The sequence below is a fragment of the Rousettus aegyptiacus genome, unplaced genomic scaffold (genome assembly GCF_014176215.1).
Source record: "Rousettus aegyptiacus isolate mRouAeg1 unplaced genomic scaffold, mRouAeg1.p scaffold_m13_p_3, whole genome shotgun sequence".
Classification (NCBI taxonomy): Eukaryota; Metazoa; Chordata; class Mammalia; order Chiroptera; family Pteropodidae; genus Rousettus; species Rousettus aegyptiacus.
The window spans coordinates 40,647,941-40,661,861 of NW_023416306.1; the positions used below are offsets into that span (position 1 = coordinate 40,647,941).

The window sequence follows — 13,921 nt, forward strand, 5'->3', positions numbered from 1 at the left end:
ATTTTGATCAGGAATATGTTAGAATTCCGGTCTCTCAAATAGTAGAAACAGAAATTGTCTTGTGTTACCAAGCAAAGCACGGTTCCCTGCAGGAGGAGAGAGCAATGCTGGCATGAGAGGTGAAGAGCAAGAGCCTGGTGACATGATGCCCTGGGTCCCCGTCTCATCAATGATACAAAGCCCAGCCCTTGCCATTATGAGAGTCAATAATTCTTCTGTTGGCCTAAACAGTTTCAGCCTGCTTTTCTGTAACTTTCAACTTGTTGAATCCTGACTAATTCAAAGGCTCTATAATTCATTTGATTATAGACCTATTTCTTGGGTACGCCTCAAGTATAACTGATCGCTTCTATTACACCCCTGGGGCTGTGGGGTTCAATTTCAAACCTGGTCCTCATTAGAGAGCTTGTTTCCCTTTATGCAACAGTAAAGTAGCCTCCAAAATTTGAACAGATTGTCCTTTGAGACCAAAGATACAAATTACAAATTCAAAATATAGCGGGCCAGTGTAGAGAAGAGATTATATCTGAGATTATCTTCAGTAGTGAATTAGAGTTAACCCAATTGTGAAGGCAAAGGTGGAAAGAAAGAGATAGGAAGGAGAGGTAGGAATGGAGGGTAAGAAGTAGGGAAGTGCATCCTAAACTTTAATGTGCATCCGAACACCTGAAGATCTTATTAAAATGCACAGTCTGATTCAGTAGGTCTGTGGTGGGGCCCAAGATTCTGCATTTCCAACAAGCTTTCAGGTAATACCAATGCTGCCCATCTCCAGACCATACTTGGAGTAGTGAGTACTTTAAAGAAATGAAAATGGTCTAAAAAACAGACTAACAACAATAATAACACCTAACTGATGTTGTTATATCTAAGGAAAGAATATATCAATCAGATGGGTAGACAAGGAAGTAAGCACAAATAATGTAAAGAATAAAGATAGTCAGAAAAAAAAAAGTCAGAAAAGCAATGTCTGTGAAAAGCACAGTGTCTTGGCAAGAAGAAACCCACTTTGAATTAGACCCTGTTGTGAACATGGATTACTGGGCTCTCAATTTCCAATAACATTAGATTTTTGTATTCCATAGTTAACCTTTGAATTTTATTTGCCTCTTTTGTATGGCTTTTCAAAAGGATGCAAATGGGCTCACCAGGTTAAAATGAAATAATCTGCTCCTCATGAGAGTTATGTTAATCATTGTAAATTATTAAATTGTCATTATGGTTATAAAGAACAGCTTCTGTGATCTTAGTTTATGTGACTTAGCGTCTCTAAATCCAATTGTACTTGAAGCATTGATGAGTTGGAGTTTCTGACGTGCCAACTGAATAAAATAAAATAAATAAAATGGAGGGTGTATAAATCGATACCTTTAAATCCACTTCTTGGTGTCTATTGGCGACTCCCTTCTCCCCATCCCACCCACATCTGACATTGAGAGTTATTTTCTTTGAAATTTTCATATCCTTTAAGATTGTGGGGTAGGATACTGACCTTTAATTTTTTAACTGATGTCATTGTATGATATTTTTTGTTTTTAAGATAATTATTGTTTTTTAAATGAATTAAGTAGATCCTGATATTGGAAATAGACTTTCTCCATCTTTGCCATTCTCTTCTGATGGTCTTGGGGGCCTGTTACTTTATTTACAATTTGCTTTTCTTCACAGTTTCAGGACATTTTATTATTCATTGTTCCTTTGTGTCTTATCCTCCAATTATTCTTTATATTCCTCTTTTTCTATTCTTGACAAAAACAGGAGTGTTGTTCCAACACATTTCTACTTAATTGGTTGTGTCTGTGGTATTAGAAGGGGGCCAGTCAAATTCACACTTTCCATTTATAAACCTCATATCAGCAAGTCACACATAATTAGGAACAGTTAGAAACGGATGCATTCACTATGTGAAAAGCAGACGCACTTTGCTTAATGGCTGTGACTGATCTTCTTGCTTTTGTGTCCACACTAATACTGTTCTTTTACACTGAGTTGCCTTGGTGGCATCTTGTCAAGTAATTCATTGGGGAATTAAAAAGAGGGCGGAGTGGCCTTTAAATTATTCTTGTGTTAGATGACTATTTAATCTTCTGTGCAACCACAAGACCAAATTAGTTTGGATGCTGATAATACTTTCCTCTATTAATTTATGAAAATAAGAGGAGCAAAAATTGGGAAAATGGGTGGAAGAAAAATAGTGGTTTATTATAGAGTCTTCCAAGAGAAAATAAGAAGGGACCAACAATTTATTTTCACCTTTGCAGATTTATTGTTTCTGACTTTGATGTGGTACAGCAGTTTAATTTCAGGTGTGCACGCCTGCCATCATGTGAAAGTGTACTCAGTTTTCATCACACGTATACCATTGAGGCATTTGCTGTTGGCTTCTCTCCTCCCTAAACACTGGAGAAGCCAAAGCTGAGTCATCTCTTGTAAACCAAGCCAATTTGTATAAAAAGTTTCAGACATCCGACTTTTTGTTAATAAACCAAACTTTTGGGCTACATATTAAATATCTCATTCTACTCTATTATACATCCATTCTTTTTTTCCACAGACATACACAGCTTCTTTTAAAATAAGATTTATATTCTGGTTTGTGACAGTTTTAATTTAACAGCATATCAATTGTTAAACCTGACTACTAACTAGAAAAATATTTTATTAAGTGACTGAATACATTCTTCACCATCGTTAAGATCTCTTTAGATCAAATCTCCTTCAGGGGAGGTTTTTAAACTATTTTAGTAGCTGAATTTCCATTGCAACAGCACATACAATTATCAAGTGCCTCAGACCAGTGACCCTGAATGGAGGGCTTTGGGATCATCAGTTTTTATTCCTCACAGGAGACAAAGTTTAGAAACAAAAATCTTCTCCAGTAAAGCATCAAACTTCTCCCTATAAACTTCCTTCTGCTTCTTCCTACTTTAGGCAGGAAGTTAACCTAACTTTTAGGTCACAAACATTAATGTGCATGTAGGATATCAGTAGAAAAGGGAAAAAGATATGAGCCAGACTATATTTAAATGGCATAAGAAGGAAAATGAGATACTAAATGGGTGTGTGGGCCATCATAGAGGGCAGAAAACTTATAGGATATGAAAGGAATTCTTAATTCCATACACATTGCACCACATGCAAACCGCAGTTGAATAAAAATAACGAATGATAGCATGGGCACTCAACTCATGGGCTCTTTGAAAAGTAGCTCTGCTGACCAGAAGGCCAGATGGTGGGAGGTCTCTTTCAAATATACCAAAGAGTATTCCCTATTTAGTTGGAATTTTTCCTCCTCTTTTAAAAAAAGGCACTAGTTAGATCCAAAAGCAGGAGACTTTAGTAGCCAATGGAAAGCATTCATGGTTTTAACAACAGAACAATAGTGAATGGTCACTATTAAAAGCCATTACATTTCTTTAAAGATGACAAATAGACAAATGTTACTGGATACTTTTATATCAGGAAGTAGCCTATACTTCAGAGACTGGTAATTGCCTCTCCAACCATTCTGATCTTCCTTTGTAAAGAGAACCCTAATTTTTAGCCATCATTAGAGCCACACATATTTTAAAAAACCACATTATCCATGTGGCATGTGACTTAATTCAGGCCAATGATACATAAGCCTAAATGTTACATGGAAATGAGAAGAAATATCCTGGGTATGCCCTGTTTAACCCTCCAAATTAAGCTTTCTGACTTGGAAAATGGACTTTTATAGAGTACATCAGTGGGATCCCTCGACCTCTGACTTCCATTTGGGCTTGGCCAAGGAGACACCAAGGATGGGAGGGGTGAGAGTTTGGGCTACTACTACTAACTCTAAGATTATCAAATGAATTGATGATTTATTTGCAGTTCCTTTTGTTCCCAGGATATATCTAACTACAGATTTACATTCGAAGTAGTTTGAAAAAAGTTTTCTGTGTGTACCAGGCTATAAATTGGTGTGGTGCATTCCTTCACCAACAGCCAAGCCCCCTCTATGATGAGCCTTTACAATGGTTACAGCTCCCTGTAGATGCAGATAACTACCCCTTCCCTCTCTGTGTCCCTTCAGGCCTAGTGAGTATGTTCCAGTGATAGTCCTGGTATTTAGTTACTTTTCTCCTAATTCTGCTCACATTCTTGTCAACAGTCCCTTTGTTCAATTCTGCTACTTACTTTATATGAATATACCATTTATTGCCTAATTGACTATTTCTTAAAAGGGTGGGGATCTACACTTTGCCTCCTCATTCTTCTTCCCACTGACTGGAATACAGATATGATGACTGCAGCTGGAATGGTCATCTTGGACAATGTAGAAGGAAGTAATGAATGGTGAAGCAGCAGATAAAAAGGACTGTTGGTCTTTGATGACCATGGACTGACATACCAGCTCTTGATTACACCTTTGTCCTGTCTGAGTGTTTTCTTAGTGTCCCACTGCTCACCTGCCTCAAGGTCCATTTCCTCCATATCAGACATCTCCTCTTGCTCAGTGGAACCCTCCTTTGCTATGGAGTAGGAGGTCCCTTGAGGTAAGTCTGGGATTTCTGTTTCATCTCCAATCCTGCAGGGCAAAGTGGCACTGCTTCCACAGTCACAAATGGGGAGTGAAATAAAAGCCTCGCTCAGATTTCTCCTTTATATATCCAAAATACCTCCCTGCTCCAGGACCGTGGAAGAGTCAAGAGGACAAGACGAATATGTCTCATGGCCTGTTTCCCTAGTTCTTCTTCCAACAATTCAGTGAGACCAGAAGGGATTAGCAGTATCTCTTTTCCTTACATTTCACTTAGAATTTTCTCTACCCTATAGCTTTTAATAGGGCCTCATAATTAAGTCAGCTTGGCTTCATGTACTATGTGAACATAAAGGAATTTAGAAAATCCAGTTGATCAGCTTGCAATGCACTCAGAAATTATTCTTATTTTCCAGCCAGAGAAGAATCCACCTTTCTTCTACAGCACTGAAGTCCACTTAAATTTAATTCGTGAGGAGACCCCAGGGCAACAGGACTTGGGCAGGACGATGCACCTGGGAACATTTAAAAGGTTCCTATCTAGTTGTGTTAATACCTTTGGTGCCAAGCTCAGTACCTGTTTATTGAATAACTATACAACCGTCAATCACTGGACATTGTGAATACAGCACTGGGGATACAAAGAGCTCGAATCCAAGGTCACTTCCTTCATGAACTTAAGATATATTTGGGAAGACAGCTGCTAAAAACCAAATGAGCTGGGCAGTAGTGCTTTAAAACAGTGCTTCTCAAAATCAATGTATGTAGAAAACACTTGGGGATCTTGTTAAATTGCAGAATCTGATTCAGTAAATCTCAGGTGGGGTCAGAGAATTTGCATTTCTAAAAGCTTCTACATGATGCTAATGCTATCAGAACATGGACCTCATTTGGGGAAATAAAGTTAAAGAGGGCCAGAGAAAGAAAACCTTTACAGAGAAAGAAGGTATTGATTTAAACCCTAACGAATGAATAGAGTACAAACAGAGAAGCAGAGGACATACAGAAAGACAGAGACAGAAATAGAGACAGAGACAGAGATACACGATGAGGGCGGGGAAGGAGGCAGGCAGACAGACAGACGGACAGACAGACAGTGGTATGAACAAGTGTTGGATGTAGGACTATTTCATTTCCAACATCCCTAAGGGTTGGTGAACAGACTAATGAAGAAGAGGGTTGGTGATGGAACTAAGAGAGAAAGTGGAACAGTAAGAAGAAACAAGATTCTGAATAACTCATGAATTGAGTAAATCTCACAAGCTGGTTCTGCCAGTAATAACATCAGGTTGAGGGCCATTGATAGGTTTTGATGCCTTAGCAATATCTGGACAAAGATATATTAACCTAATACAGACAGAATCCATACCAGGAAACACAGTTAGTCATCAACTTCCTCCTCAGCCAGTCTAAGGAAGGGGGTTGTAATAGTCCCATAGAAAAAAAGAAAATAAAGGTTTGCTGTGGTTCTTGAGCACTCACCAGCCTTTTGTACTCCTGTGTGACCACAGGGCTTCAGTAAATCATTTGCACCTTGAAGTCATAGTGACAGCCACCCCCATAAGTCCATTTGTGGTGCTTCTATACATTGCTTCACTTGAAATATGGGGAGGACAGACAGAAGGGGAGGAGAGAGCCTGGAATAGAGTACTCTGCAAGGAAATATAATACTGAACTTGAAATTGTAAATTCGGGCCTTTTTGATAAAAACACAGGAAGCACTAGTCATTATTCCTACCCAGTCTTTTCTACTAATAGATGGCAGGCAGCTGGCCAGAGGGCACTTAGAGTGAGGTAGTTTTATTTTTAGCTCAGCACAGAAGGGGAAAAGATCCAACCTGTTCACACCACAGAGACTGCTTGCAAAGCCCTGTGGACTGCTGCTCTGTGTTGGTGGCTTCTGATACCTCCCACAGACAAAGGTAAGATGACAGAAGTCTTCACCTGCTCCTGGCTTTATCATTGATGAGGCCACATTATTTCCATTTGGTATATCTAAAAGTCAGCATTACTTACCAGCATGAAATTTAGCTGCTGAGATTTGCTGTCCAAACAATGCTGGTTACTGGTCTGTTGAAAAATCTAAATATCTAAGAGGTTCTCTTTTCTACATTTATGCCCCTTTCCTATTTTTCCAAGAACCCTGCCCAGTCTCATTCTCTCCTTTTCCTTTTCCTTTGCTGTAGAGAAATAATAATAATAATAATGATATAGAAAACTAGACGTGCTTTTACTTTCAGGTGGAAGCATTTGGTTTGCAATCTACAGATTTATCTTTGAATCCAAGTTTTGCCCTCAGCTGTTGGAGGAGGTTCTCAAGAGAGCATGACCACCAGTTGACCTCAAGCTAGACCCAGGCAATTGGAGGCTCCTCATTCCCTCCTTGTTCTTAGCATATATCTTTTGCCCTCATTTCCCACTGTGGGTGCTATTTTCGAGGACGCATCCTTGAGAGAGTAAGGTATTGTCGAGACCATGTAGACAGTATACATGACTGAACCCTGTTAAGGTCTCTCTACAAACCCAAAATTCTGGAGGGTGGGACTGGAGATCTACTCATCTCACGGCCCAAGACAAGCTTTGCAAGTTAAGTTCCCTTGCTTGGTAAAACTTCCACCTACCAATCTGGAGTGGCCTGCCTTTATCTTGGGTCTCTCTCTGCCTTCCCTATATGGGGGCCAGTTTCAGATTTCACCTGAGAAATTCCTGAGTTTTAGAACCAACACCAGCTCTGTGACTTTAGAACTGTGTTTTGCAGTACCTGGAACTTATGTGTGGTTCATGGGTCCCCTGTGCCACCGCACTTACTGTCAATACACTCAGAAGAGGGCATCCTTGGTAAGTCACACCTTTCCCTTGCCCTTCTAGCAGCTGCATTGGGTAGTAGTGTTATCTGGGATAGGACGAAAGTAGCAATGATGGGCAGAGGAGCTGTACGCTCCTCAAACTGGTACCTAAAAATAGGTGAAATGAGCAACTACCTGATGTGATCAAAGGCCACCAAGGGGCTTCCAAGCGTCCCTCAATGGCCTGCCCTCCAGAGACCAGAGTTACTAGAATAAGACCCCTTCCTGTGAGGCCAACATGTTACCTGAGAAAGGATAACACATTAACTACACATACTCATTGCTAGGATAGTCAGTCATGGTAGCTAACATCATAGATAAGGCTGCTGAGAGGATAGGACATAGGCTATATATTTCATCCGTGAATAAAGTTAGATGACCAGGAAGCAGCATAAGAGCTGCAAATGTCTGTAAAAAGGTGGCAAGATGAAAGGTTGGAAGAAAAAACTTTCAGAAGACAACTCCTTTCATGCAGGAGACAAATTACGCCCATTTCACTAATGATTGGATGTGTTATTACAGGGTCTTGGTGTCCCATTTAAAGCCTTTCTTCTATCATTAAGAAGCCACTTTTATTTACGGCTCACCTCTTATGTCCTTACTTCCCGCTGCTTCTGCTGGTCATTTCTGGATTTTCTGTCCACCATTGGGCTATAACAGGAACATAAAAGCACTAGACATGAAAGGGAGAGTAAGGGACAGATGATCAAATGTCCCCGGGGACGAAGATAACCAGACATAAAGAGTAGAGGTGTTTGGGGAGGAAAGCATAGACAGCAGTGGGGAAATAAACATTCATAATGTAATGGTGAAAACCCCTGCATTGAAGTCAAACAAACATGGAATTCACAGTCATTTAATTTTAGAATTTGAACAAGCCCCCAAAGTCACTGAGATCTAAACTGCTACCACTTCTCATACCATGGACAGCTGGTAAACTTTAACAAGGTCCACGCCTGGATGTCTCTAATTGTAAGAAAGCTCTTCCTTATGATTCCACTATGTCAAAATATAATGTGAAGCACATGTGGTTTTAATTTTTACATCTAATATAAAATTTAAAATCCAAAAATAAACTAAATTATATCAGAAGGTCACTTGCAGAGTGTTGCTCAGACCCAAACTATGGGACTTCAGTTAACTAAAGAGATATTCACTTTATCTTGTTATACTGATGTCCAAGAGTGTTAAGGTTTATATTTTGAAACTTTTAAATCCAGAATGTAAAGACAGGAAAGCTCTGCTTTTTCCAAACCACTTTCTCATCTCCAAATATCAGCTATTTATTCAACTATTTCCCTCAAGTAAAGCTAAAAATGTATACGTAACAAAGAAAAAATACCTTTAGTCCCGTGTCTGAATAAATTCTGCTCTAGGAGCTACTGCACAAAGAATTCATGCCTAATAGATATACTTTACAGATTCTGGACAAATATCTAAAATAAAACAGAATTAAATGCATTCTGTTATTAAAAGATCTTTTCAATATTATTAACAAATAAACATTCTCTCTGTTTTCCCAAGCATTTTATTATATTGCTCTCCATTTTTAAAAAGTTTCAACATATATTTTCCTTCCAAAACCAATATATTTGGTTTATGAAAAAGAAGAAAATCCTGTCATTTGCGACAATATAGATGAACCTTGATGGTATTAATAAATAAAATTATTTGAATCATTTTAAAATTCTATTTTAACTTATTATTGGGAATACAGCACTACAATTTTTAGTGGTTATTCCAGGGATAATATTATACACCCTAAACTTTTCACAGTCTATATAAAGTTAATACTGTACTACTTTACATAAAATATATAAACCTTAAAGTCATATAGATTTCTTTATTCTGGCAAACTTCATGCTATAGTTGTTTTATACACATACACACACACACACACACACACAAATGCATTTTAAAACCAAAAAACAATGTTCTGATATTTTGTTTTAAACAATCATATTTTATTTTTAAAAATTAAATAGAAAAAATATTTTATATTTACCAATATATTTACCATTTCTGATATTTTTTATTCCTTCCCTAAGATCCGTGTTTTCTTCTTATGTCATTTCTCTTTGTACTAAAGAAATTCTTTTAGCATTTCTTATACTGAAGTTCTACTGGCAACAAATTTTCTTAGATTTCTTTAATGTGAAAGTGTTTTTGTTTTTTGTTGGATATTGAGTATAAGATTGTCATGTTGGCAATTTTTTTTTCTTTTAGCACTTTAAAGATGTCATTTCACTGTCTTCTCATCCTTATATTTTCTGATTAGAATTCTGAGGTCATTAGAATTGTTGTTCCTTTATATATAATATGTCATTTTTACTTCGGCTGTTTTTGAGATTTTCTTTTTATCTTCGTTTTTAAAATTTGTTTACTCTGAAGTGACCACATAAAGTTTTCTTTATATTTTTTCTATTTAGGGGTTGTTGAACTTCTTGAATTTGTAAATTTTTCTTTCACCAAATTTGGGAAAATTTAGCTAATTTCTATTTATCTGTGTCAAAGCTCACTGATTCTTTCTTTAGTTATCTCCATTTTGCCTATTGGGCTCATCCTTTTAAAAATTATCAGGCATTCTATTATTTTAATTCTAATAATTCCTTTTGGTCCTTTTTCTATTTTCTATTTCTACACTGAGAATAATTCTTTTTACTTGCTACAAGAATATTTTCCTTTGCCTCACTGGACATAATTATAATAGCTAATTTAAAGTCCTTTCTGACAAATCCAATATCAGGATTATCTTACAATTTATATCCATATTTTAGTTTTTATGGGTAACTTTTCCTTCATCCTGTTGTTGGTTTGCTTTTATTATCGTTATTTTTGAATCGCTTTAAATCATATCTAGATATTATGGATGTGATATTGTTGAGACTCTGGATTTCATAATCTTTTTTCTGTGTAATGTTGATTATTTTGTGCACTTGTGGTTATACTCAAACTAAAAACTCAGGCTCACCTTAGCTGTCCCGTATCATGTTACAGCTACAGCCTGTGTGGGCAAAGTTCATAAAACCAGAAAATTCACCCATGCCTTTTTCCAAATTTTGACTCTTTTCCAAAATCTGCCTGCTTTTGATCACTTTCCAGCACCTCCAGGTAGACATTTTATTATTTTTTTTTATTTTCATTTTGTCCAAGTCTATAAATGTTCATTTCATCTGTGGGAGAGTTCTGTTAGGAGTTTCCATCATTATACTGGAAGCACAAATCCCTGGAGCTTTGTTCTTAAAATCTCAAATAATCCCTAGAAATAGAGTATAAATGTGTGGTAGGGAAGGGAGTAAAAGCATTTATGCCATAATCATATCAATAATGTGTAAATCTTTAAGAAGGTGATAAGAAAATATCAAAGTTAAAGGGGAAGTAAGAATGCTTTTTAAGGATGTCCAGTGAATATTAGCACTGCTGATCCATTTTGTTTTCATGCCCTGGCCATATGATTACTGCTAGGATAACTTACTAATTGTTTCCCATGGAAAAAAAAAAATGTAGCAGGTGTGCCCTAAAAGCCAACACCTACATTTGTTTGCCTACTCTGCCACACACACAGCAGACTGTGGGAGATGAGTTATTAAAGCTTCCAAGAGCAACGCTGAGATACTGGCTTGCCTGAGTGCAAGCACCACTGCTCACTTTCCCCTGGGCCACATTCATTCTGAGGCATCTGCTCTATACCAATGATCCTCAGCCATAAGCTGTGAGGTAACATTTTGTCTGTTTCTGACCAATGTTTTTTTTTATAAAATACAAGAAAAATAAATGTGTGTATTGATAATATTAACTTGCCGTAAGTGTTTATAAAAGTTCGATCTCAACTACTGGCTTCTCTCATTGTTAACTGGTAACAGCTGATGAGGTAGCACCAGCTACAGTTGCTCGCTGTAGTAAACGTACCTGTTACTGGCTTTATTTCCTTCCCTGTGTCTCTGCTTTCCTACAGGTGTTTTCTGGGGTCACCTCCCAAATAAATCACTTCTGGTCTGCTTCTAGAAGAATACAATCTAAGACATAAGAAAATCCAGAAAATGATTAAATGTAACACTAATTGGAGTGGTTAGTACTGACTCAATAAACAAATTAAAATGTTCTCTTTTACTCTATGAAAAAGAAACTCATAAACTTTAGATGTTAAAGCACTGACTAGAATCTTTGAAGTTGAAAGGAGAAACTAAAAATAAACATAACTCAGACCCATAATTTCATTCCAAAAGAGAAAAAATATCTGATCTCAGAATTCTGATTATATGCTGCTATCATCCATCCAAAAAAAGGATGCCATTTTCTTTGTGAATCATGTGATTTGATGGTTTCTTTCATAATGTCACAGTAGACCATCAAAACAATAACTATTTTTCCCTTTGGCTTAAATAGTGGCTTATAATTGGACATGAAATGTTTCTATATCAGTTAAAATAAACACAGTCCCTTTCTTTTGTCCTAAGATGACTTCCTTTAACCTGGTGCTAGACTATGATTCTTCATTTGGGAAAGAATGAGCCCTAGGGCCAGAGGACAAAAATATAATCTAATTTGGGTTAGAGTTTTTAAAGGAAGAGTGCCCAAGAGTTGCTGGCATGGAAGATATCTTCTTAGTAATAATGTGTATTATGTAGCGAAACTCAGCAAGAATTTGGCACCATATAACAAACAGTATCTGGCTTTTCACTTTTAATCCCAACTGCTCTGGCTTGAATTCTGATCTTGCCAGTTACTAAGTATGTAATGTATGTAAGTTTCAGTAATGGATTTAGTAATAACACCTTTCTTAGAGATGTTAAAATTTAAATAATATAATGATATATTTGAAAATATCTGACTCAGCTGAAGAGATAAAGAAATTGAAAATTATTTCAATGCATAGTTATATTCTGATTTTTATAGCTGGGAAAAAGCACATGAAAGTAAAAGCATATGACACTGAAGGTTAAGGGCAACATTCCAGTAAAGGTGAGAATAGTCTAGTGCTGTTTATCATTGTTCTAATAGATAAAATTTGCCAGTCCAAATTCCCCTTTCTCTGCTAACAAGAAGGGACCTAGCTTAAATGGAGTACAGTGCATTGAACAGAAACCTCCCTAGTTTTCTTTGATTGTGCTCTATGGAATGAAATAAAACTTGAAAAAAAAAGAAAATGAAAGTAATTTCTGCTACATATGAGGCCACAAGGACACTCAACATAACCATATCATAAATCATCAAAGAGAAATGCCAGGGAAGATCTATGCTTCTAGGACAGCTTGCCTCATTTAATATATATAATGCCACCATAATAGCGACTGTTTCATTCCTCCTTTCCTTTGTTCCGTGGTAATTGTCCTTCTGCTGGACCATTCATCTCTTGCAGAGTTGTCTCCAGACTAGGAGATGTGCACAACTGGCCCTGAGTTATGGGCTCTCAGCCTGGGAAACCCTCTGTTTCAGTTTGGTAGTGTTCAAAGTTAAAGTGAAGACCAACCAAAACACGGAAGAAAAAAAAAAAGACCCTTAAAAAAGTTGGTTGAATAAAATAATGAATGTTGTTAAAAATACCTTCACTTCCTTTTGTGTTTCTTTGATAAAGAATAAATAATTAAATGACTAGTTTTGGAAGGTAATTAAAATATGAGAACAGCGACGTAAAAAGTCTTGAGTATGCCAATTTAAGATCCCAAAGATGGTATGTCACAGTCCTTCTACAATCATAGATGGGTCACAATAAAATCTTCAGTGTGTAGTTTGAGGCCAGTGAATTAAAATAATAAAGTATATTTTCACCTGAAATTTGTGTCCTAAAAACAATATACAACCTACAAAATTTCCTAGGATTTGACAAGTCCGGTAGGACTACTCACAGCCATAAAGCATACTGAACTGTTAAAAGCTACGTCCTTCTAAAGTTAGTAACTAAATCTCTCACTGGAGATCTATTCACACACGAAAGAGATTAATAGATTTAGATGAGAATTTGAGAGAAAAACTGAACAAAATACAAAAGATCAACCCAAAATAAAATTATAAGTAGATAATATAGAAAAGTAGCATTAGTATTCTGATTTTACTTCACACACTACTTATGAATCCTTCAGAAATAAACACACAAAGAAACATTTATATAACACCAGGGATCCAGTGTACATCTACAAAAGGAAAAAAAAAAGTTAAAGAGAACAGAAAGCATTACAAGAGGATTAAGTAAGCCCCCGAGGGTAGCAGGTTAGAAGAAGCAGGTACGATAAATACCTTTCTTGATGAGGTGTACAGTCAAACCTTTTTCTTGATTTGTAGCTATAAAAGCAAGATACATTTCCTGATTTTCATTCACAGTTGTATGTGGTACAAAGATAAAACCCAACTTTTCAGGAACTAGAACACGTACGGCCTAACCAAAGCATTCACTTTATCTTCCAAAGGACCAAGCCAATAGCAGCAGAAAGCAAAGCAATATCCTGAGAATCAGAAGCATTCAAGTTCTCTTTAAAATTCATATAGCAGGTCCTGAATTTTTGGCCAAATTCTCTTTTCCTGCCTTACTGAGCCCATTTAAATTGATAGCCAGTGGAGTTATTTGTCACAA

At 36.8% G+C, this 13,921-nt stretch overlaps 1 long non-coding RNA gene across 1 annotated transcript in view; it reads right to left on the minus strand.

Annotated features, from left to right (window-relative positions):
* Positions 1-7,104: 7,104 nt before the first annotated feature.
* Positions 7,105-13,921, minus strand: part of LOC107501190 — a 105,850-nt gene continuing 99,033 nt past the window's right edge. Inside the window, exons 7-9 of the long non-coding RNA XR_001594701.2 lie at positions 11,263-11,369; positions 8,696-8,789; positions 7,105-8,026 (exon numbers count right to left, since the gene is read on the minus strand). This is a non-coding gene — a long non-coding RNA (uncharacterized LOC107501190). The remainder of the gene's footprint in view (positions 8,027-8,695; positions 8,790-11,262; positions 11,370-13,921) is intronic.